Source organism: Marmota monax, unplaced genomic scaffold (genome assembly GCF_021218885.2).
Source record: "Marmota monax isolate L192 unplaced genomic scaffold, Marmota_monax_Labrador192_F-V1.1 WCK01_AAM20220418_F8-fsc00045, whole genome shotgun sequence".
NCBI classification, from domain to species: Eukaryota; Metazoa; Chordata; class Mammalia; order Rodentia; family Sciuridae; genus Marmota; species Marmota monax.
In genome coordinates this window covers 8,332,024-8,359,833 of record NW_026692132.1, presented here as the reverse complement: position 1 = coordinate 8,359,833, position 27,810 = coordinate 8,332,024, and positions in this window count along the sequence as shown.

The following is a 27,810-nucleotide window of genomic DNA, read 5'->3' as shown; positions in this document are numbered from 1 at the left end:
AAACATTAAAAAAAGTTAAAGAACAACAACAATAAAAAATTGGAAATAAAAGAAAAAAAAGAAAAAGAAAAAAAATGATAATAATAATAATAATAAATGCAGTCATAGAGTTCGATTAATTTCTCTTCCAGTAGGTGGAGCTGTGCCCACTGGGTCAAGCTTCTCCTCTCACTAAGTGGGAACCACTCACTGTGTAGCAGCTCTTCCTCACAGACTGGGCGGATCTCCAATCCTGAGTGCCTAGGGCCTTCTCTTGTGTTTCCTCAAGCCAGGCCGCGCTCACCTGTGACGCTCACCACAATACTGGCTACACGCCATGTCTGCTGCTCCTGGGATCCCTGTTGCGCTGGTTTCAATGCAGTTATCTCCTCTGCCCGTGACGTCAGTTCTCTGCCAAGGTGCTATCACATGTAAATGGTGACCGTTCATTCCCTTTGCCAGGTGACCAGTGCAACGGGTGGGTCCTGACTGTCTCTCCCAATCCCCGTTTCAATCCTGTGGCCACTGCCTATGAAGGCTCGGTTGGTTTTTACCTCTGAAAGTTCCTAAGGGCCAACCAGTTATTTCAGCGGGATTGTTAGTGCTGAGTCACGAGAAGGAGGCGAACCGGAGCTTGGATGCAGCCGATCCGGGCTCGGTGTGTGTGTTCTGAGGGGCCCAGACTGTACACCCCAGATCCACGTCAGCTCAGCATTGCCTAGTGATCCTGGGCAAACAGCATTTATACAGTTTACAGCTCCCTATGCCCACGCAGTTGAAGAGGTCAGAGACTTGATCTCTCCCCGCCCGCTGCCATGTTAGATCTCCTCAATGATATTCATGTTGCCCTTACAGCTTCCTGGCATAAGCAAGTTCTTGGGATTATACAAACTGCTGCTTCTGTTTCCAGTCCAGATTTCTAGAAATTAAACCCTGCCACCGTCGCCTCTTCCCCGGGGCCACGCTCAAGGGCGCTGCGCTCGTCCGCGACCGTAGCTGCGCCAAAGAACCGGTGCCCAGCCCCCAGGGCCCAAGCGGCTGCTGCCGCGGCTCTCCGGCTCCCTCCTCTGAAGCACGGGTCCCCTCGCAGGGGCATGCAGAACGACCCCAGAGCAGGCTCTGCCCGAGGGTGCAGCGGCGAACAGGCGACCCAGGCACTCAAGGCTGCGGTCCAGCCTTTGGAGGACAGGGCTCAGCTCCAACCTCTAGGTGCGGCTGCCGGACAATGTAGCCATAGCCATCAAGACAGCCGGCAGAAAGCAAATGGCGGCTCCCACGGAGTGGATTTTCGGCACAGAAACCGCAGCCCAGCCAACGATCCCAATCCACAAACTCTCCCTTGTAAAGTTGTTAAGATTAAATGAGCTGGTGTTCACAGCCACTGCCCCACAGCCGCCATCGCTCTCCAATGCCAGCGCAACCTCTGGAAATGTGAAAATTATATTGGAAAAGAAAAATGTTTTCATGCATCGGTAATACACATGTAAGAAACCTGATGAAATATATCTAATTAAAAAATAGATTAGAAAGTTTAACAAAAGTTCAAGATATGACTAATATGCAAAAATCAAACATCAAAAGTATGAATTCCTTATAAATAAGTATTACAAAGTATGTGCAAGACCTACACACTGACAATGCAAACTATTGCTAAGAGATATTGAAGAACAACAAACAACTCTGTGTGTTCATGGATCAGAAGACCCAAGATTACTGAGATGTCATTTCACCCTATATTAATAAAAACATCAGAAAAATCTCAACAAATAACATCAGTAGAACATCAAAGAGTCAAGAAATAGGCCCATACACTTAGGAAAAACAGATTTTCAATAAAAATGTGAAGGCGGTTCAGTGGGAAAAAAATAGTCTTTCCAATAAATTGTCTTACATCAATATGATATCCATATGCAAAGCAAAATAAAATAGTGTCCACCTATACACTTCACCACATATAAAAAATAACTCAAAACAGATCACAGGTCAAAATTCAAATCCTACAATCTGAAAACATCTGTAAGAATATAGGGAAAACCATTTGTGATGTTGAGATATGGCAATATAATTACAATTTTTGGAATACCAGTATGTTAGTTGTAATTTCCCTGTAAAAATATGCTGAAGTAAGGATATTTCAGATGAATGGAAGCTGAAAGAATCTTTCATCAGCAAACATGCAATACCAAATGTGCTAAGAGATATTCTTTAAGATCAGGAAAATGATGCTAAATAAAAATTTGGATCTACAAGAAAGGGATAAAGAAGTTCAGAAATAACTGAAAACTATGATTTCTTAATGCAGTTTTTTAAAGAAATAACTGCTTAAGAAAAATAATAACTATGTTAAGTGGAGATTACTACATACATCAATGCAAAAGATATGAAAACAAAAGTACAAAAAAAAGCAGTTAAATATATAAAATCAAGCTACTGTGAGGTAATGACATTTGTGAAAAAGGAGTGAAAGAAAGATACAAAGTAAATGTGATGTCAAAGTTAAACAAAGTTGCTTTAAAAATATTATTATATAAAATGAAAAGACACATTGCAGACTTATAGAAAACATACCAATATAGTTCTCTGGAAAAGGCTTGAGACTTGAATATAAAAATAACTCATCACTCAGTAATAAGAAACAATCCAATATAAAGTATTCAAATGAACTTTACAAAAGGAAATTAGTAGATGGCCAATGAACACAGGAAACAACAATTCATATCATTAATTATTGATTAAATATAATCAGGAATTAGCTATCACTGTACTCCTAACAGAATTCCTAAATAAAAAAAAAAATGAGAGTGCTAAGGACAGGAAAGGATGCAGAGTAATTGAAACTCTAATACATACTTAGTTGAAATGCAAATGTATAGAGTCACTTTGGAGTTAAATATCTACTTTCCATATGATCCATTAATATCTCCCTTAGGCACTTACCCAAGAGAAATGAAAGCATGTATCCATGAAATGACTGGCACAATAATGCCCACAGCAGCCCTACTACTAATAATCAAGAATTGCAAATAACCACATTCCCCATTAACAGGTGACTGGATAAACAAATCATGGCAAGTTTGTATAAGATAATACTAATAAACCATAAAAATGAACCAACAACAGACACAAGGAGCAACATGACCGGTTTGGAAAAATACATTGAGCAAAAGAAGCTAGATGCAAATGATAATATACTGTATAATCAATTTATGGCAGGTAAAACTAATCTATCATAGTAACAAATCTGATATTTATAGAGGGAGTACAATTAACTTCAAAGGGACAATTTTGCAGAGATGAAATCTTTCCTATGTCTTGATTGTGGTGGTGATTATATAGAAAGAGACATTTGTCAAAACTCATAAAATGTAGAATTAATAAAAATCAAGAAAGGAATCTGTGGTAGCTTAAGTGTTCATCAAAAGAAGAAAACTTCTTTATTGTTTGTAGAGTGTATATAATTCCTGAAACTGTGCACCTCTGTGTTGGTCAGCTTTTCTGTTTCTATTATAGAATACCTGGGATAAAGAACTTAAAGGAAGAAAAAGTTTATTTTGACTCTGTTGTGGAGGTTTCACTTCATGGTTGGTTGACTCTGTTGTTTGGGGACCAGTAGGGCAGAACATCATGGCAAGGAGTGTATGGTGGAGCCAATTTGCTCACCTCACTATGGCCAGGAAGCAAAGAGAAAAGGGTTGGGTACCCAATGTCTCCTTCCAATGATCTACATTTCTTCTACCAACTCACCTTCTAGAGGTTCCCCCACTTCCCTGTAGCACCACAACCAAACTCTTACCTTATGAGCCTCTGGGAGATATTTAAGAATAAACAGTAGCAACCCCCTCACAAAATTAGGTTTTCAAAAGGATTCAAAAACCATTGCTTTAGAAAAAACACATAGAAACAACAATGTAATACTAATTATCTGAACTACCAATATTATTAACATTTGCCCCCATTATTTATGAAGTTCTGATGAGTTCAACTAGCTGCTATAGAATCTGAACCAAAATAGAAATAGATTCTTCCTTTTATCATTGAGAATCCAGTGGTATGCACATAAATAATTATAATATGAAAAAGTCCTAATCTCTCCTAATAGAAATAATAAATTGTGAAATTTCAAGAGAAATAGTCCATCCCTGAATATATTTGGTTTGTATTTTTCATGTTTCTAGTATGCCTTATAGCTAATAATTACAAACAATTCATAGATTTCAAACCTTACAGAAATGCAAAGTGGTTTGTATAAAGCAATATTATTTTATAATTTACCTCTTCCAGGAAAAATGGGTAAGTCCAATTTAGGCAGTTGTCTACAACTTCAATTTCATTTTAAAACAACTTCCCCCACCCCCCATTTCTTAAAATGGATTTTTGTAGGGAAAAAAAACTGTAATTTGTTTAATAGATCAAGCATAATTCTTCAGTTTTAAGTAGTGCTACAAGGTACATAGCATACAGTCACTCTCTATCACAATGTCATCCTAAGACCATATTTCAAATGTAGACACAGCTCCCTCATAGTTTTGCATGCAACTGCAAATTCCTATACTCAAGGGAACTTTCAAATACGGAGTGTGAATATATGGGAGCAGAAAAGGAGAACTTTAAATATCACCCTGATATGCTGGAAAGGAAATACCGTATGACAATGTTAATACAATGTGAGAGTTCAGGACAGCATGCTGAGTGACTTTGCTTTCTTTACAGAAATCTGTCAGCAGACATTCAGAACACTGTTCATGCACTCCATGCAGATTTAAGGCTCAAAAAAGTGGATGAGTAAATCAGGAAAATGCCTTATATATGCTTTCTGAAAACAAAACTGCCTACCAGAAGTCAGTATAGAGAATTACAAGCACTTTCCACTTTTCACTTAGTAACCACCCTCAGAGGACCCTTTCACCAGAGCTTAACTTCATCACACACCTGCTAAAATTAGAACACCAGTTCAGTAAGTCTAAGAGTTCTTTAGAATTCCAACATTAATAAATTTCTCTGTAAATATTAATTGTAAAGTATTTGTTTCCATTAACTCATCCACACTATATTAAATAGTGTCACTGCTTCATTTTTTTCTAAAAAAGAGTGGTTGGCTGAGGATTATACAAATAACATACATTTACAAAGCCAATGCTGTTTTCTGCAAACCAACAGCAACATACTAGGTTTTTATCATTAACATCATTCATAGGATCTCAATGGTGATTTTTCTAAAGATGAGTGTATCAAATTCGGACAAAAAAACTTCTCATTATAATCTGACATAACATTTGAAAAAAACAATCATTTCATATTATCAACCATTTTTTTCTGGACAAGAAGTATTTGAAAATAATTTGATTATTAATATGTAAAGAATAAGATTCTCCCTTTGGAGTTGCAACACCAAAGAATAATGAAATCATGAATCACCTCACTGTCTGAATTATTTGGCATTGAAGTGGGTGAAGTGAGGACTGAGAAAGGTGACTGTGTTAAAGTGAGTCTGCAGTAGTCTTGCGTTTGGGCACATATTACAAATTGTCACAGAAACTAGAAAGAATATCTGATTCTCAGATATGTAAGACATAGGAAAAATCATTCATAAGGCCAAAATAAAAGACACTGTCTACTATATACAAGAATTAAATAATTTTAAAGTCAATTCTATCTACTATCGTAAGGTCAATTTTATGATTACATAGATGCAAATATATTAAATGCTAAAATAAAAGTTAAATTTCTGCCAGGTGTGTTAGCGTGTCTGTAATCCCAGTGGCTTAGGAGGCTGAGGCAGGAGAAGTGACAGTTCAAAGCCAGCCTCAGCAAAAGCAAGCTGCTAAGCAACTCAGTGAGACCCTGTCGCTAAATAAAATACAAAATAGGGCTGGGGATGTGGTTCAGGGGTATAGTGCCCCTGAGTTTAATTCCTGGTACTAAAAAAACATGTTAAGTTTCTAAAATTTCTAATCTATGTACATATGTCAATTTATTTTCCCCCTAGTCTGAAAGTGCCAGTATATAACATTATGATAGTATTTGGTGTGTTCATAATCACATTAATCAAGTTAATAATTTAAATATTTTAATGCAAGACACATAGAGGAATACACAAAATTAAATACTAAGGTTTAATATCACCTATTCCCAATGCTACATTCTGGATTCTAGATTTTAAAAGGAAAGGAAATGGAAGGAAGGAAAGAAGGAAGGAAGGAAGGAAGGAAGGAAGGAAGGAAGGAAGGGAGGAAGAAGAGAAGGAGGAAAGGAGGGGGAGATGGGGGAATAAGAAGGAAATAAGGAAGGGAGAGAGGGGAGGGAGGGGGAGACTAATGCAATCTAGAGTGCCTGAATTTCTAGACTAGGGCTTTTCAAATTCACCAGCAGACAAGAAAGAAGACAATGAAGTCATAGAATTGATGCAAGCAATGTGACTTTAAGCCTCTAATATTTTACTCATGTTTGGGCAATCAAAGCAGCAAGAGATATTAAGATACTGTAAAACTGTACATTTTCATGCGTTATGAAATCAATCATTGCTTAAGACATACCCACATTTAAACCATCTCAGATTCTGGCTGCTGTGCCTTTAGACAGTCAATCATTGTCCTCCAATATCAGGATAAAAGTGATGTTCAAGCTGACAAACTAAGTCAACTACCCAGATATATTTGGCAAAGTCAGATTACTGTTGATTTTTATCTTTTTCTCCTTATGTTTTTGCATGACTTATAACTAACTGTACAATACAATCTACCTAGCCTATTACATTTTATTTGTGAGATAGTGGGATCCTAAGCATCCCAGGCACTGTGTGTTAATGGTGCATTTGCAATATTTGGTGAATAAAGAGTTAGAAATAATTACAGTGAAAGTGAAATAAGATGGCTAATGAAACATTTAAAGTATTTTAGAAAATACTTTTTACTATGTTTAAGATTCAACTATGGAACAGAAATCTAAATTCTGTGTAAATAATTGACATAATGAGTACAATGTAAATGATTATCTTCCTGTGTGTTACATATATGTGTTTATTTTATTTTCCTGTTGGAGAATTTGTCACTGAAAATTGCTTTCACATTAAGCTATGGGAATTCACCTCCAAATCCCAAGGCTTTCTAGGAGAAAACTAATAAATGAAAATCAGTTCTGCTCCAGTTTATGAAATGGCATGCACGTGTGTGTGTGTGTGTGTGTGTGTGTGTGAGACAGTTATCCTTAAGTATGGTAATTCATAGGCTACAGGTAAATAAAGATTATCCATCTGCCTCTTTTCATAATGAAAACATTCTTAGATTGACTAAATACTTTGCTTTCCATTTTTATGAACACATTCTTCATCTGTGATATATACCTGCTCATCAGATTTTGAGGATTTCCTTTACACTGAAATCTTAGTTATTGATGTTTTTGTCTTCATTAATTGACATAAAACTTAGAGTGCTCAAAGATCAAATTTATATTATGGGCAATTAAAAATTTCCCACTGATTCCTTTACATAGAGGCACTTTAAGTGTCAAACAAAAATACGGACTATCATTCTAAAGTAGATGTTTTAGATAATCTAGACAACCATCAGAAATTCTCCCACAGAGGTGGAATTGAGACAAATTATGCCTTCATTGAGATGAAAACCAGGGGACTTATCCTGTCTATAGAAGCCAAATAGAAGTGTGGGAGATTTATGAGGAAATCTGCTCTATTAATACTAGTGAAATACAGTGGGGACTCTTTTTGATCTGGTTTTTAATCATTCCAAATCCATAGTTGAATTTTTTTCCACTAATGTAACAAAATATGTCCCTGTCTAATCATAATTTAGGAGTAAATTAGGTTAGACATATCTGTTTCCAGGTGTCCTGGTATTGAGGAGAATTAAAATATTAACCACTTGCTGAGGTTTAAAGATGAGGCATATCCTCTGCTCTCTGCTGCATTCTTCTCTCAGCAGAGGAAAAAGTAATTCACTGCAGTTATGCTATATTTAATTAATCTTTCTGTTCTTCTGTCCAAGTAGGCTGTTTTCTTTCTTTGGCAGTATTTTCCTGTTGTCCTTGAGTTACACTGATGGAGAGTTCAAGGGAACACTCACACTACCAATCCAATTTCAGGACTACTTTACGAGAAAAGAAGAGGGATTAAGACATCCCTAATCCCATATTTAAGGAATTTTATGGAGGTGCATTTATTTATTTATTTATTTGGTGCTAAGGATTGAACCCAGTGCCTCATACATGCTATGCAAGCACTCTACCACTGAGGCACACCCCCAGCCCCTTATGAAGCTAATTTTGTTAGAAATAATTTGAGTTGAAATTACATAAAGTGTTATGTGATAGTGGAATTTTTTATAGATAAGCAAGAATATTTAAATTCAACCCTGACCCAACCTCCCTCCCTGCTGCCTTCTTTAATTTCTTTCTTCCTTCCTTGGGATAGCAGCATACCCTCTTCCACAGAAAAGGAAAGAATGATTTGCAGATCTGCTAATTATTTTCTTCCCATTCAACCACCAATAAGAAGTTGTGACTGACCATGGCTGTGAAATCCCATGTGAGTAAAAAAGTTCATAATCTGATCAGTTCAAATAGACCAAAAGCAAGTGTGCTTGGGCAGTTTGTTTCTCCATTCATTTAATAAATTAAATGTTCATTGAGCATATACTTAGGGTCAACAATTTAACATTTAACAATGCCCTACTTTCTAAAATAGACAAAATCTTCAACAAAATGGAGATTACAATTCCAGTAGTGAAGGATGGGTCAATTACAATTATGGTGTAAGAAATTCCCTTGCTGCACTTTACTTTTCTTCATTCATTTAATCATTAAGAACACATGCACAGACACATATAAACACACAGAGAGGACACTCAAGAGTGGTTCTAGCATTTGCTCCATTTTAAGAGTCAGGAATGGCAGTGTGCACTCTATAAGTAACTTGCCCAACATCACACAACTGGTAAGTGGTAGAGCTGTTATATGGACAGTCAGTCTAGGGTTTGTGCATGTAAATGTCATACTACACTTTACTGGTGCTTAAGAATTGTTTCCTGAATAGAGTCTAATGATAAAATTTTTAATATTGGATCAAGAGAAAGAAAGAACAAGTCAAGATCCATATAGTTGAATCCCCTTTTAGATGGCATGTCCTGCTTATCTCTGATCTGCTTGCAGAGATATCAGACACCACTTTATGCATGTAGAACTAAGAGTCTAAACAGTTTTAGATTTGTAAGTATAGTCATGAATGACTTTACAGCTTTTCATCTCCAGTGCTTCAACTTTAAATTCCTTTTTAATGAAAACAGTGTAGATATTAGACCCACCAAAGATAAGTATGATCTTACAAAGAGAATTTGGATTTTTTTTAAAAGAGATAATGGTTTCTTGACTGTGAAACCATGGTCTCTGCATCAGTCTAATCAGATAGCAATGTTCTTAGCAATGACACAATAACAGTTTATCTTTGTTCTGAAATCTGGTAGATTCATAAGCCAGACAATTCCTTTGAAAAAGGCCTGGCTCAAGAATGCTCATTTCCTCTTGTTTAAAAAAAATAATAAAATTTTGTTTCTTTCATTTATATGAAGACCTACCATTTTGCCTCAATCTATCATAATAAGTAAACAAAAACAAATTCTGAAAACTTATTTTTCTATAAATATAGAGCATTTTAGGTTTTATTGTTATAAAGTAATTTTCAAATCTCAAAATTTAATATCTGCAGGTCTGACGTTATAAGAGGCATTTTAAATTAAAAATATACCTTATGAAAGCATTTCAATTATAATTTTAAAATTATTTCATTTTTGCTTGTAGCAGCATTTGTTATGATCAGAGTTATGTCTGGTGACACTCAAAAGATTTCTGCCTTTGGAGCAGCTATTGAAAATCATTCAATTAGAATGGAACCAGAAAAGAGAAACTGCTTTACTATATATGAGACCTAAAATTCTGCACAAATGGTTGATGTTTCTAAAATAGAATGAGTGAAAACACCTTTTTTAAAAATATTGTTTTACAGTGTATTTTAAATGTTTAAATTTTTATATAGTTAACTACTTAATGCATGTGTTAACTTGCAGGGCTACATATTTGAGTGGCTCCATATCATAGCAATATTTTAGAGGAAATGAATTAATTGCTAACTAGGGCAAGATGCACTAGGCCAAAGTATATTTTTAATTTTTGTTTACCTCAGATTGTATTCCAAACTCCTATGTTATCATATTTGATCACTACCTCTTTTCTAACATAAAGTTTTGTATCTCTATGTCTCTGCTGGTATTTCTTCAACTAGGTGTACTGTAGTAGATGCCTGGTACAACTACCCTGAGTCCCTTTTCCAGATGGTGTAGCCATCTTCAGCTGCTGTTAGAAATGCAATTCGTGGTTCACACCTGGAACTTTCTCCAGAGAATTGCCTTGATTATTAGGAAATGCCTGGTTATTTTATACTCCAGAGCTCTGAGAGCTAGACTTCATCTGGGACCACATCCCTGAGAAACCCCTTTCCCTTTCCTATTCTGCTTCCTTCATTTATGTGCAGTTTTTCCCCACCTGAGGAACAATCCTTTAATAAATTACACAAACCTGAATCCTTTTCTTTCCAGGGAACTTTACTTGAGATAACCACAATTCCCACTCTTTTACACTTTGCAAATTACTACTATTCTCCAGGGTCTAGTTCAAAGGGATTTCCATGGAAATCTTTTAGTACATTCCCTCCACCCTTACATTTCTGGCACAATTGATATTTTTACTATGTTCCAGAATTGAACATATGACATTAATATTAAGCTCACTCATTGTAAACTTATTCATCCAAAACCATTTATTGAATGCCTACTGTATGCCAAACACTGTTTAAGCACTGACAATAGAAAACTGAGTAAGAGACACAAGTTTCTATTTTTATGGAGTTCATATTCTAGTGGGGGGAAATGTATTAAATAAAAGCAGATACATAATATACAAGATTCATTTAAAAAGAATAAATGTGATAATGAGAACAAAAGTAGGTGGTGCAATAACTGTGAAAAGTTATTTAGATTAGTGTTCAGGGAAGTGCTCTCTGGAAAACTAAGCCATAAATTTATACTAATGGAGAGCTATGAGCTTTTGAAAGCTTGGTACGGGATGTTTTACACAATGAAGTGCACAATACCCAGAAAATGATTTGAATTAGAATACACTAAAGTTAATTGATTAGGATTCCTGAATATGGTGTTCTGATTTTTTTTTCTTTGAAACTTTCTTCTTTGGTTCAATAATGCCTTAACAAAAGTACTTTAACAATAGGAGGCACAAAATTATCCTGATGGAATTTTTCAAAGAAATAGATGAAGACTGAGGAAAAGAAGTTCTTCCAGTCAAGAAATTGGCAAATTCTAAAACACCTTGTTAAATAATCCATAGAATTGAATAAAGGAATATTTGAGGAAAACAAGCATATTGTAAGACGCAAATTAGAGCAATTCTACTATTATATCATGTGTCAGTGATCTAAGATTTATACCAACCAGAAATGGAAGATTTTGTCCCATCAATAGACAAGTTTTTTTTTTTTTTCAAAAGGATTCAATTTTCCTTTTTCTATCCCCACTTATCCACAGGTAAAATTCTGACTTACTTGTATCTGAAAAGAAATATAGCCCAAAGAAAGATAAGTGTTAAAAAGATAGCTCTCTTAGAACCAACAATAACCCATTGAAAGACACTTTAAAAAATATATACATTCATAGCAGTTGCAGAAACATAAAAGATATAAAAATAAACCTGACAGAAGATTAGAAGTATATATTTTAAAAGACCACAAAATACACTATTAGATAAATATACATACTGAGATTTCTGATCAGGAAATTATATATTTTAAAGATGTCTTTTTGCTAAATTTATTTAAAGTTTAATGGGAAGTTATTGTCTTTCAAAAAAGAAGCAAAATAAAAAATATTTATACACAGAATTTAAAGAATTTATCATCAATAAATGTGCACTAAAACGATAAAAAGGAAAGTTTTGGGAATGAGGAAAATGATAACAGGAAAATTTGCTTTTGCACAAAGAAACTAGGAGTGCTGAAAATGGTAAATATAAGCACAAATATCAACTTTATTTAAAAAAAATCTCTTAAATTGGTAATCAATTATTTAACACAAATGTAAAGGCAGTGTACTTTAAAGATTCTTATAGCAGAAGAAAAATGTTATGCCCATATGTAATATAGAACAGTAAGGAAAATTACAGTACATTGGGGTAAGATTCCTGAATTATATATTAAGGGTTACAATATTATTTGGAAGTAGGCTGTGGAATGTTAAGGATGAATATAGTAAAAACCTATAAATGTTTCATATCTATAATTATCACTGGAGATTTCAATACTTCTCTCTTAATAATATTTAAACAAGCATTCAGAGAATCAACAAAGATAGAGAATACTTGAATAATGCTATGAATCAACTTGCACATCATTATAGAACACTACCTTCAAAAAAACACATTAAAGCTGGGCGTGGTGGCACACACCTGTAATCTCAGCTGCTTAGGAGGCTGATGCAGGAGGACTGTTAAGTTCAAAGCCAGCTTCAACAAAAGTGATGTGCTACACAACTCACTGAGACCCTGTCTCTAAATAAAATACAAAGCAGGGCTGGGGATGTGGCTTAGTGGTCAAGTGCCCTGAGTTCAATTCCCCGTAACCACCCCCAATAACCACATTAAGTATGCATTCTTTTTACAGAATATTTACCAAGATAGGACCTATTTTGAGTCATAAAATGTATCTCAAAAACAGAAATGGATCCAACTTTTACAAAGTATATTCCCTGTTGAAATTAAACTATAAAATACAAAATTGAAAAAAAAATCACAAATATCTTAAAACTAATCAACATATTTTAAGTAACCCATAGATTAAAGACGTTATAATCAAAACTAAAAAAAAAAAATCAGGAATCATGTGAAAGTCAAAACACAACATATTGACAGTTGTTGCATATAGCTAAGCAGTGCTGAGAGGGAAAATTATATTTTTAAATGCTTGTCTTAGAAAAGAAGAAAGTTCTAATTTTGATGGTCTAATTGCCTATGTCAAGAAACATGAATTAGAGACAAAGCAAACATTGCTACAGGTCCCCAGAGCATCAAAAGGTTAATATGGAATATTATAAATAATTTTATGCCAATAAATTCATAATAAAGGTGAAAATTATAAATCATTTGCAAATTTATATAAAATTTTCTAAAATTTATATAAAATAAAAACATAAAAAGAACGGGCTTTTATTTTTAAGACAAATTGAATCTCATTTAAAAATATTCTTCCAGTGAAACCTTCAGGCTGAGATGAATTCACTGTGAATTTAAACACACACTTATGGAACAAATTAGAGTTACTTCACAAATTTCTTTAGAATATGGCCTTTCTACTTAATTTTAGGAAGTTGGATATATTCTGATGCAAAAATCTAGACAAAGACATTACACAGAAACAAAACAGGCAACCAAAAGTCCTCAGTAGTATAAATGCAAATATTCTTAACAAATTTTGGAAAATGGAATTTAGCAATATCTACAAAGAATAAGGATCATTGCCAAGTCTGACTTATCTCAGGATGCACCATTGAATAGGCATTTGAAAAGTTAATTATGCAGTCACTATATTAATACACTGAAAAAAGGAAATAACATGTTAGCTTCTCAACACAAGTAAGAAAAAAATTCACAAAAATTTCCCTCATTCATAGCTAATAGGATAAAGAGAAAAAAGCAACCAGGAAAATAAAAATAGAAGGGAATTCCACCTAATTTAAGGCATGAATGCAAAGCCTATGGCTAATGACATAATTAGTATTTAAAAACTAAATGCTTCCCCCAAACAATGAAAACATTTTACTTACGTATAATGTCTTCATTTCAAATTGAAATAGAAGACATAGTCAATACGATAAGGCAAGCAAAGAAAATTCAAAAAGAAACATACAAATTAGAGAAGAAAACAAACTATTTTTAATTATAAATGACATAATTATTTATGAAGAAAATGTGAACATATACATAAAAGCCACTAGAGTGAAGAAAGAAGTTTAGCAGTGTTAAAACACATTAGCTCAATATATAAAATTCAACTGTGTCTCTATATTTGATCAATGAAGAAATGGAAATTGAAATTGAAAAACAAATATCATTTCCCTTAGCAAATGAAAATGCAAAGCACTATGTATTAGTAGAATTTTTCTTTTTCATTATGTTTCTTTTACAATTGGATATTCATATGCAACAGAAATTAAATCTTTACCCATATGTCATGCCATATGCAAAAAAATTTATAATGGATAGTAAGTCTAAGTATACTAGGTAAAACGGTAAAACTTCTCACAGAAGATGAAAGAGAAAATAATTATGAACTTGGCTTAAGGATGGTTTCTTAGACTTGAGGAAAAATTATCAAGGGAAAAAATAGATGAATTGCATTTCACTAAAATTTAAAGCATTTTATTAAAAAATCACCGTTAATAAAATTAAAAATTATGGCATGTACTTTGAGGAAATGTTTGCAAATATGTATCTGATAAAGGACTTGTATCCAGAATACATTACAAAATCTTAAAACTCAATTGTTGGAAACAAACTCTGATTTCAACAAAACAAGCAGATGTGAACTTTAGAAATGAAGTGCGCTACCACATTAATGAACATAAAAAGCATTATGCTGAATGGAAGCAGGTAGTCAGAAAAGATCACATATACAATTTCATTCATATGAAATGTCCAAAATAGACAAACATATAGAGACAAAAAGTAGATTAGTGTTTGCCTAATATTTTGAGAATGATGAAAATGTTCTAAAATTAGATTATGGTAATAATTACACAACTGTGTAAAATACTCAAATCCACTTACTTATATAATGTCAATGGCTGGTTTTTATGTTCTAAAAATTATATATCAAAAAATCTGTTAATAATAAAGTCTACAAATGACAACTAAGGATGCAAAATATGCTCAATTTTATTGAGGAAAATAAAGTTAAAATCACAATGAGAAATACCTACACCCTAAAATGACAAAATTTTAATTTTATACAATACAAATGTTAGAGACACTCATATATTGCTGGTTGGTACACAAAGTAGTACATCCTTTTTGGTAAGCTATTTGGAAATTTCTTATAAAGCTTAATAGGAACTTCCCATGTCAGCAATGAATTTCACTCCTAGATGTTTTTTCAATAAAAATAAAAACCTATTTTCACAAAAAAACATGTACTCAAAAATTCAAAGCAACTTTATGAATAATAGCCAAGTTGTGGAAACTTCTTGAAAGTCCATGAACTTGTGATTGACTAAATTGAGGCACACTTTTATCATGAAATACTATTCAGCAATAAAAAGATACAAATTACTAATGCATATAATAACATAAAAATTCAAAACATTATGACAAGTGAAATTAGTCAGACACAAAGAACTAAATATAGTATAATTCAATTTATATAAAATGATAGAGGGAAAAAAACTATATAGAAACACAGTATATCTGTGGTTGCTAGAGGAGAGAAATTATGGGATGGGAGATGATAAAGTGCCAAAAAGATACTAAATTTTTGAGCTAGTATAAATGCACTCTATCTGGTATATAACTATATAACTATAACTATACATATATAGATAGATAGATATAGTTATAACTATATGATAATTATGTAGTTATAACTATGTATATATACACACACACATATATATACATATACATACACTCGCACACACACTCATCAGCTGTTTTACAATTGATAAGTATCATTGCATTCAAATTAGGCCTCATTACATTTAATTGTTAAAAATTGGTTAAACAATTACCATTATTTGTGATCAATTTTGTTCATAAGATAACCTATTACTATTCTAATCTCATAATTGATATTTTAGTATATGTGCTGCCAAAGTGAGCACTCAGAATCGATATTTTATTGCTATTAAATGGCATTTTAATTTTTGTTCCTACTGTCTTATGGTTAAGATGACTGTTTTCCTGACTCTGGCATCTTAGAGCTAGAGAAAGGGTGAATGTCTTTTCTCCAAAGCAGTGATAATCTATTTCCATATTCCATTACTTCCAAGGAGTCACTTTTGTGGTCAAGAAGTTTTGTGTAGTGTTTTGTGAATCAACTCTGAATCAAAAAGTCTCAGTTCAAATACTCCATTTACTGTCTTCATGGACTGAGCAAGACTCTGAATTTTTTCCTTTGTAAAATAAAGAAAATGATGCTGAAATGAGTTAAACTAGGGCCTGGAAAATGATGAGCAGTTAATTGATGTCGGCCTTTTTAGTATGTTAGTATTAATTGCCTGCACGTCTCTTCTCTGAGAATTATTGTACCTTTCACAGACATGACTTCTGCTCTGGAGATGCTTGACATACAGGTCTCTTTGCCTTAACAGCTTTATTTCTTGTGGCAATGAATTAAATTCTTTCATTTTAAATTGAAAAAGACACAGGAGTTCTTTTTATGTGTTGAGATGAACAAATAGCTGTAATTGCTGGAATGAGGTATAAAGATTCAAACAAAAGAAATTATTGACATCTCTAATCAGTAACATTTACTGGTCTTTCTCCCACCAATTAAATATTGAAAGAAATTCGAAGATCATATTTTTGCAAGTTTCTGAAAAGGCAATTACTTTTAATAGAAAAAAACTTACCAGGTGTCTCTAATAAGAAAACCATATTCATTTGCATAACTTTCAATTATTTGCTTATTACAAATAATGTGTGCCACACCCAGCATGGCCATTAATTCAGAAACCAGAAGGGTAATTGGGGATGAAGAAAAGACAAAGAGACACATAGAGAGAAAAAGGTGAGGTAAGGTGGTTCATCATCCCTTGTTGAGGGATGAATGACCCAGAGCTTGCTCATCATGTTTATTACATAGGTTTCATCAAAAGGTTATTTGTGGGAAGGTTTCAGAAAAGCAGGCAATGTGAAGGATGCAGGACTGGAAAGACATTAGGGTCATCTTGTTTGGCTCAGAATTCTTTATTCCTAGGGGTTGGTGACTGTACTCAAAGTTCCCATTGATACAGCTGCACCTTCTCACATAGACTCCTTTGGTCAGACACCATAGCAACTGGGCCATCTTGATCTGCATCTTTGCACAGGCAGTTCCCAGCACAAATGCAGCCACGACAGAGTCAGATCATGATTCAAATCATCACTCTCCACAAATATGTACTATACTAATACTGTCTCATTCTTCTCACCTTCATAAAACAATGAAAACACACCAGGGGGAAACATTTTCATGAGTATAACAGAAATATCAAAACTCTCAAATACACAAAAAATATCAGAAAAAATAATAGTATACAAGTAAGGCCAAATAGTTTAAAAATAGACATAGTATTTCTCAAAGTGGAAGAGAAAACAGTCAATGAATCTGTATATTGAATCCCATTTTATTTAAATAGACCAGAAATCAGGAGAAAACACTTAAAATTATTTTTAGATTAACAAAGGATGAAATTGATACCTAAGTACGCTATACCAATATAAGAAACATTTCCCACCACACCTTACTGGATGGGCAAGCAAGATATAAAGATATGCTTACCACACTCTGGGTAGAACTTTCAGTTTTTAGGTAAGTTAGTCTACTTTTGAAATTCCTTTTTGATGTGAGCTGATTTCCGATATGTGAATAATAATAATGAAGAAATTACCCCCTCTGAGATGAACATCCAATAAGCACTTCCAATTCTGAGATGACTAAGGCACAGTGATGTAAAATGATATTCACAACCAAAATCACATGGATATTAAGAGATATAGTGAATTAATAATAAGCAGACTGATTCAGACACCAGACCATTGTGTAATCTGACTTCTTAAACCATTTATATTATAAAATGTCTCAGCCTAAAATTGACCTGAATCTCCTCTAGTTTGAACCATAGAAATATACTATCTAAATCTCAGCCTAAATGAATTAATTCTATTTATTGTGCCTAGATGGCTGTGCACTAAATATATATCATCATGCTAAATTTCTGGTGAAAAAAAATAGCTCCCCATTTAACAACCAAAAATAAAATTGTATAACTCCAAGGATCTAGCCATTTCATAGAAATACTACGTTCCTATATCACATTTCTGACATGGCTCATATTGCTTCTTCTACATAGGGTAGAAATCCAAGTATAGATGATACCAAGCTAACTTTCTTCATTTTGTTTCTCCTAAGTTTTTTTTTTAATTAAAATGTTTATTGGAACATAAAAAAGACAAAAGAGTATAACAGTAATGAAAATAATTAAGCATTTATAAAAATGTGAAGGTGTGCTCCAATAATATTGAGACAGATTAAGAAACTAAATCCTACAGTAAAGGCTCCTATTAGTGGCATAAAAGAGTATAGAGAGACATGCCTCCCAATTCTATAGCCTTGGATTGAGAAATAGAACTCTATTCCAATCAGAAAAACCAGAAGAACATTGAACATTACTGCCAAACTTCCCTCCTCCTTAAGCTACCATCCTCAATACCTGTCTTTCTAAATCTATTAAAAGGTTAGAATTTAAAAGAAAGGACATAATAGGAAATAGAAAGTTTTCTTCACATTGCATATAGTACTTATGATTTTCATTTGTAGCACATAACAGATGGCACTGGAGAGTTCTGTTCATAATCAGAAACCTTGTGTGAGACAGGGGCATGTATGAGAAAAGATGCATTTTGCTCAGGAAGAGGCTGTTAGATAAATGCCAACTAGGACTTTGAAGCAAGACAAGAAACTGAGTACATTATATTGTACTCCAGTTTTAGATGTGAAAGGGAAATTCTAAAAGCACCTGAATGGTCAGTGGAATGGTTAAAAAATGAACTCAGTATGCTTTTTATTGTTATAAACAGGAATGATAAGGAAATGCCATAGCTCAAAAGAGAGAAAATATTTCCTAAAGACTAAAAAAGCAAGAGACTTTGAGAAATAAAGAAAAATAAATTTAAAATGTCTACCTTTCTTTAAAAATGTAAGAAAGCATCAGCTATGATACATTACTTCTGCATTTTATTTTATTATATAACCTCAAGTAATTGAAATTTTTGCGTAAGAAAACAAATAATAGTCCAGAAACACCAATACATTTTTTTAAAAAATTATTCTTTGTCTAGTGTATACTTAAGCAATGTGTGCAAGATAAGAGAAAATCTTTAGTATATAGTTTGAGTATGCTTATGTTGTCAGGCAATATAAATAGTAAGCAAACAAACAAAACTTTTACTTGGGCATATTTTGTTATTTTATTTCTTATAGAAAACAATTTTTTAAAGCATGGGACTGGGAATATCGCTTAGTGGAAGAGCACTTGCCAAGCATGTGAAAGGCCCTGTATTCAACCCCCAGAATCACACACACACACAGGCATGCAAGTAGAGAAAAAGAGCATAGCCACAAAACTATCCCCAGATTCAGATGTTTTTATTAATGCAAGAGCTGAGAAACATATCAATAAACCAATAAGAGAAAATTCATGATATTTTAAAATTAAAATTAAAACATTATTGAGTCATTGATATAAAAGTTTGACATATGAAATTATTGAAATATCTCAAGTAGTGCATTGAAAATCATTGTTATAAGGGCAGAAAATGTAACTCAGTGGTAAAGTTTGTGCTCAACATGAACCAGGCCATGGCTTTTGAAGCCCAGTACCATAGAAAACATAAATAAAGGACATAAAAATGTTCTTTCATATTTCTTCTAAACTCACACATCAATAATGATATTCCTGAAAGGATTAAATTGAAAAATGAATCAAAAAATTGTATATGAAGCACAGTGTCTATTTATTTATTTGTAATGCTGGGGATTAAACCCTGGGCCTTACACAGTGATAAGCACTCTACCACGGAGATACGTCCCCAGCCCTGCAGTGTCAATTTATATAAATAAATACATAAGTAGATAGGTCGATGATAGTTAGAACAAAAAATGTGGATAGATAGAATTTTATTGACTCTATTTCTTTGTATAGTATTGCATATTGTACATATCAGCTTGGTATATTAAACTAACAACCTGAAGACACATTTATCATGATTTAGCAGTTTATTTCCCAAAGTTGATACTTGAAAAAAAGAAAAAAATATTACATATATATATATATATATATATATATATATATATACACACACACACACACATACACTTGAAAATACATGTATACACATAAAACATATGTATATACACATATTTTACATACATATATAATCATATATGTAAAGAAATTGATATAAGAATGAGCCTGAGTCCTGAATCACACTCTGGCTTCCTGTTTTGCCATCTGATCTGTTCTTGCACATGCTTCCACTATGCGATGGCAAGTCACTTTGAGGTCATTACTATAGTCAAGCCAGTGCCAGTACTTTGCACTTGAACCTACAGAACTATGGACTAAATAAATATATAAATATACCTCATTTCTTCATAAAATAACATTATATAGATAGGTAGATATGAGAAAGATAAAGAAAACTAATTAAAGGGGGGTAATAAATCAAATTTTAAAAAATGACTTCAAGTATATGGTTCAAATGTGGCCAAAATGTGGAATAAACTATGTATTTTACCTTTCTTTGGGGGGAGCAGGTAAGGCATTAGGTTTGTGATTTCTTGATTCTTAAATTTATAACATAAGCCCAGACTTTTCCATTGTACTATAACTACACATTTCCAAAATAACCCTGAGATCTCTCAGTAGCCCCAACCACACTTTGAATACAACATCTAAAACTAAATTCACTGTGTCATTCTCATCTCCTCTATTTATTCACAAATAATATATCAGCTATCTCCCTGTTATTTAAACTCCAAATTTTAGTGACAAGTACTTATGTATTATGAAGTTCTAATTTTATTTACTCTTCATTTATATGTATCTATTAATTTATTTACAAGAAAATCTCTGTTTAGCTTTTTGACTTCATGTATTATATGGCCCTATTTACTTTGTTTTGTGAGTTCCTTTAAATTTCTGACTCTGAAGTTCTACATCTTCAGTTTTTTCTTAAATTGACTCCAGACCAATTTTCTGAAAGTATGCCTCTGATGATGACAACTCTCCAACCATATTAATTGCTCCCAAAATTAGCCATATCTAATCTCTTGATATTAAGCCCCATTTTCATCTCATAATTCTATCTTTCAAAATTTTGCAAAGGTCTCTTTTAAGATACATTACATGTTCCTTTAACTATACTCTGAATTTATCCTCTTAGGGAACCAGGACATATAAATTTTCATTGAATTTAAAGCATACTTTTTTCACAGTATGACATCCTTGAAATCATGATGTATCTTACAATCAGTGGTGGCAACATCTTTTCTTTTAAATTATATTTAAAATAGTATAGCATCTTGAAATAGATGGCATTTGAAGTTTGATGAAATAAGGATTTTTTTTTTTGGTCCTCACCATCTATAACCATTATTTTTAAATAACAAGTGCTTGAATATTGCTTCAACACACAAATTTGTATCAAGAAACATGTCTCATGTCTTGTTAAACAAGGAATGAGAAAAGTCTATTTATTAGTTTTGCTGCAACCCTTCTATAAATACCTTAAAATATAGAAGCTATAAAAAAACAGACTGAGATGGGAAATAAAAACAAATATCATGTTTAGTGAGTTAATTTACCATGTTAATTTGGACAGACAAAAGTTAAAAATTTCATTGACCATAATTAATACCATAAAAAAGTGATAAATTGATCATCATTTCTTCTCACATGTAAGATATAAGATCTCACCTTTTTTTTAAACTGACATTTTCTCTGACATTTATCTTCCTTCAGTCTTCACACTAATTTCAAAGTGTTCTGTTTTTACAGAAATATCTATTTAATAACCAGAAATATAGCAACAATAGAAACTTGTCTTTCATAGCATGAACTGTGCTACCCAAACTTGCAAATATGAGCAACAGAGTAAGTGGAAATAATTCCTTACAAGATATTTGCATGGTCTCTAAAATCTCAACAAGTAAAAGACTGTAGTAATTCATTCCAGGAACAAAGAGAGACAGCACATCTCTTGTTCTGGAATCTAAGCAACACATATGCAAATTCACCAAGCTGAGTGTATAGGTTATACTTAAACTGTGTCCTGTGAATATATGAAAATTTTTAGCAAGTTGTCAATCTTCCAGTTTTTCTTTAAAATACCTAGAGTCAAAGAGAAGATATTCATGTAGAATTGAACATGTAGCATGTATTAAATAATGTGCCTATGCTTCATCCAAGACAGTAACTGAATACACTCAAATGTGTCCTGTTTTGTACACATTATATGTATTTCCTATGTTAAAATTTCATAGGAATTCCCCCCTCTTTTATAAAATGACTTGGCCATTGCTAATATTCATTTTATCATTTCTTAATTTACCATTTTTAATTGACAAATCAAATGTGTAAATGTTTACCATAGGTCTAGCCCTGTATTCTCTTTTTCTTAAAGATGCAACCCTCTTGGGAAGCATGTTTCTGCTCCTCAACAGATAGATGTAAACTTAGTGTGAAGGTCTTGCTGAGATGTTCAAGAAAGTAAGGGACTACTGCACATGGGGGCAGAAAAGCAAAGGTGTCCTGAAAGGCCAGCCAATGTAGAAACTAGAGTGGGAAGTTGGTTGGTGCAAGCCAGGTGGACTCCACTGGCGTTTGGTTTTCCCCCCAGTTACCCAGGAACCTGTGAAACCACACTCTGTAGCATGATTATTCAAGAAAAAAAAAGCAAATTTTTCATCCTGGCTTTGTCTTCTAAATGCCCTGTGACATTAGGTTTATAAATACCTTATCTCAGCTTCACTTTTTCATATATAAAAAGTTGAAACTAGTCTTATATTGTACATCTATCTACATGACAGAATATATGTATACATTCACTTGTAATTGTATGGCAAATATTTCACTTTTTCTGAGTATTTAGTATTAAAAACTGCTAACATTTTGGAAATAGCTCCACTACTCTTCCTCTATGCTTAGGAGACATATTAATAAGATAGTACAGTAATGTCACTCTATGCACAAAGTGCACTATTTTATCCCCCCCCCCCGCCATTTGCCCTTTGCCTTCATTTATTTATTTGCTCTTTTTTAACACTGAAGTTCCACTCCACTGCTTTATAAGCTAAATCCATGTTAAGTGACATAAATAAATGGTTGAAGCATACAGATACAAATTATATCGAATATCAGAATGTAGAGTAAAATTTTTCCTTTGATATGTTCACATTTTTTAAATGTGCATGCTAGATCCCTTGGCCTATTAATCATTTTAATAATGGGTGGTTGAAATATAATGAAAGATGCAATTCCCACAGGATCTTAGGCTCTTGTAGAAAGAAGTCAATATGCACAAGTCAAATGATGGAACAAGTAGAAAGTGTGCTTAAGAATTTGATAAATATCATTATGGCCATTCAGAGAAAGAGATCAGAAGATGCTTGGCATAGGGCATGAGGATGGCAGAAGGATTAAAGGAAGCTAGAGTGCTAGAATTATGGGATCTGAATATGAATAAAAGGAGAAATGAACTGTTTGGAAGGAGGTCTGGAGAAGAGCTACATAAGCAAAAGACTGATGATATGAAAGAATATAGGGATGATGATGGATTATTTCAGCTAGGATGTAGAGTCCACGAAGTCACAGAATATAACATTGATGCTTTGAAGGCCATGGAAAACCAAGCTTATAGCTCATGTAGTTTATAGCTCAAGTTACTACCTCCATCCTATTGGTATAATGGAATAGCAGGTATCTGAGGATTAAATAGGTTGTAAAGTCCCTAACAAGTCATTGGCTCACAGGATGTAATATTTCTTCTTAGTAGGAAATGCGTGGCCACTAGTTAACAAAGTAGAAAACTGACCTGATCAGAACCATATTCCATATAGCACTACAGAACAGAAAAAGGAAAAAAGAATTTTAAAAAAGGATGCTTTTTATTCTTATTTCATTTATACACAGTGTGTTTTCTCCAGGCTTTGGTCCTGCTTCAAACTATCCTAAAACAGCATTTTACTTAGTTTGTTTCTTTGAAAAATCTGTCAGCATGTTACATAAAACCAACAAGTACAAGGTACCCAAAAGAAATCTTTAAACAAATGTGACCTGGTGTGAACTGGGGAACACTTAGTATTTTAATACATAATGGAAAAAAAAATAAAAACAGAAGTGTAAGGATTGCATTTAAAACAGAAAACACCCATATGGACAGGATCAAAACAGCATTTCATAGGACTTCTTAGCCATGCTAGGAGATAACACTGGCAGAGAGGCCATTCTTGCTCCTGGCAGGCAATGATGAGATTGCTCTTTTGGAAAAGGATTTAAACAAACAGTGAGGATAAAAGGCAGATCCAGATTGCTGTGAGTAACCTGACAAAAGTGTCTTTTGCACCAACTTGATGCCGTGGTATGTCCCTGTAGTTAGGAAAGATTTTTGTCTAAAATCCTCAGACCACTCAGTTTCATTGCATGAGATAGTCCTCTGTCTTCTTTCTCTGTCCCTAGTTTGGCATCCCCTTTCCTTCCTCATCTCTTTTTTAATGGTTAGAGAACCCCTTACCCAAAGAGCTCAGGAAACCACCCTCAAAACATTTTTTCAAATATTATCCAGAAAGATAGCAACAATTATTGCTACCTGCAACTACAAGATTGTATATAGCTAGTTCCCTGGTGCCTTTTTTGAGCATCATTTTACCTCTGGTCCTGCCCAGTAAAAAGGAATCTAATCTTTAGGAAAAGTAATTCAGTGTATTTGGAATACAACTTTATACTTTTTGAATAACAATATATTTTTGAAGATATATTGGCAAGTTCATGCTAATTTATTTTAGCATAGAAAGTATAGTGACCCTTTAGAGGACTCAGCTAATAAAAATATATAAATATGTTGATTAATGAGCTAAGTAATATGAATATGGATATATGTGTGTATACATATATGGACATAGATGCAGAGGCTTAAGTATATCATATATACAATGCAAGAGTGTGTTAATGTATAAATATATGCATAGCTGTCTATCAATTTTACTGGCTTTAAATTCTTCTTAAATTGTTCATATTTTCCCCATGCATTTTCCAAAATGATGAAATATATGATTTTTTGACAAAGTTTAAAGTTAACACAGGTTTTAAATAGATGAATTAAAATGGCAGCCAAAATCTTGGAGCTGAAAATTGAAGGCTTTGCTCTATTTTTCTTTCTCCTTCTCTGACCTCCTTCGGTTATATTTAGTAGAATGAAGAAGTTATATGAGAAGAGAGTCTGTTGGGAGGCTGATACCCCTGCATACAAGTTCCCACCAAAGCTGAAGACTTTGAAGGTGTTACTTTTTCCCCCTAAACATCAAAATAAGGATGATATTATTTGTCTTAAATAATTTTCTGAGGAGGTAAATAAATGTCTTAAATAAGTGAGGTAATGTAAAACATTAAAGATAACCCCTAATGCTATTTCCCTTCCTTACTTTTTTATGAGAAACTACATGTTGAGATCAGATATTAGACATTTCATAAGCTCAATAAATAAAGTAAATTGCTTCTCTCTTCAGGTTTATTGGATCTGTTCAGAAAAGCATTGACAGCTTTTTCTGTGGAAGTTATACAACAGTTATCAACCCCAAAGAACAGCTGTGCTTCTAGAAGTAGCAGAAGAAGGCTGAGAAGACATCTCCATGGAGAGAGAGATGAGATGTAGAGTCAGGAACGACAACTCAAGGTGTGACTGGTTAATTTACACATTTGTCCTTCTAAGTCTTATCATGCCAATTCACAACCAAAAGTGATTTTATTCTTCAAAACTTCCCTCATTCCTCCCTATTTGTTCTGAATTCCCACTCTTAATACTATTCATGGTGCACAGGTCAAAGGATGGAACAAGTAGAAAGTTATACAACAGTATAACTTTATCCCTATTTATTCACCTATGTTGATGTGTACCACCTCTCTGCGAGATAGACCTTAAATTTTATGAAGATGAAAATTCGTACTTATTAACTAGCAAGTAAGTAAATCTAGAGTCATGTAGAGTAGTGCTCAAGAATACAAACTGAGTCCAAATCACTTTTCTTCCACCTATTGGCCAGTTTTGCTGGTGTATATTTCCATACTTAATTTCTTTATTTGGAAAAGCTAAAATAATAAGAATAAGTACCTTGCAGAATAGTCAAAGGATAAAGCTCATGATACAGATTATTCTTTTAAAAAGTGTTATGGGTGCTTAATCATTATGCATAATAGTGGAATTGATTGTGACATAATTATAAATGCATTTCGTCAATTTTGTTCCCCTGTACCTCTATTTGCCATCCCCCTCTTCCTTCCCCTGTTCTTCCTCTACCCTCCTGGTATCCTTTCTGTTTTCATGAGTTCCCTTTATCTTCCTTTTTTATTCCTTAGCTTCCACATATGAGAGACAGAAAATATGATCCTTGGCTTTCTGAATCTGACTCAAATTAATCACTCAAAAATTATTTTAAAATTATTTTTAAATACTGTTGTCATTACAATGGTAGCTCCTTTTAGACTTATTGTGGATAAATCACAGGATGGACATTATGTAAATATTAGTTCCAATCTTTAAGTTATATTATTACCACCAACTTATAGAAAAGAACATTGAAGGGGAGAGAGTGATGTTTATGCAAATTGACAAAGTTTGAAATAACTGAGCAGGATTAGAAAACCGTGTTTCTCATGTGTCTGTGCTCCCAGTTTGTCAACTCAGTTATACATCTCCTCCTGTTATGATGTTTTTAATATTTATTGATTATTAACTTTGTATCAGACATGCTCTAAATGCTATTGCTATATTTTCCCTTTTAAAATTCTTGTATAATCTATACAAGATAGGTTTAATTATTCTCACATTGTAGGTAAAGGAAAAAGAAGCTATGACACAGACTTTAGTAAATTGCCCTAGACCTGAACAGAATTACATAGGACAATCAGGACCTTGTAGCTTTCTTTATATCCCTTATACATCATTGATTGACACATTCTACTGAGCATACATGGTGGCCACACTTTGATCTGTGCACAAGGACTAAAAGTGTGCACAAAGATGATGAAACGGAGGGCTGACAGAAATAAATAAACACATATGTAGCAGGTTAAGTAATTTGGAGAAAAATATTGAATTAAGTAAAGGTGATTGAGAGATGTGGGAGAAGTCTTGGGAAATTAGAGTTGTTATTTCCATAGGGTAGATGAGGATGGCCCCATGAATTAAGTGATATTTCTGAAGAACACCTGAAGACAATGAGAAAGTGAAGCCTCATGATATCAGTGGAAAAGCCTTCTAGACATAAGGAACATCAATGCAAATCCTGAGGAAGGATGATGCTTGGTATATTTGAAGAAATGCATGGGGATCCATGAAGTAGAGGGAGGGAGAGTAGAAAATGGGAAGACGTGAAGTCAAGGGTGGGGGGCCAATTACAAAGTTTCTCTAGGCAAAGGTAAGAATCTCTAATCTTGTTATAAGTGAAATGGACAGCCTCTGGGAATATTTAATTTTTTCTTAATTCATGGACACAATACCTTTGTTTTATTTATTTATTTTTATGTGGTGCTGAGGATGGAACCAGTGCCTCACACATACTAGGCAAGTGATCTACCACTGAGCTACAACCCCAGACACACCCCCACCGGGGGGGATTTTTGAGCAAAAGAATAAGATGTTCTTTCAGGCAGCAATATAAGGAATAGACTGTAAAGGACCAAAGTAGAGGTAGAGATTAGTTAAGAGCTTATTGCTTTTATTGATTTGAGG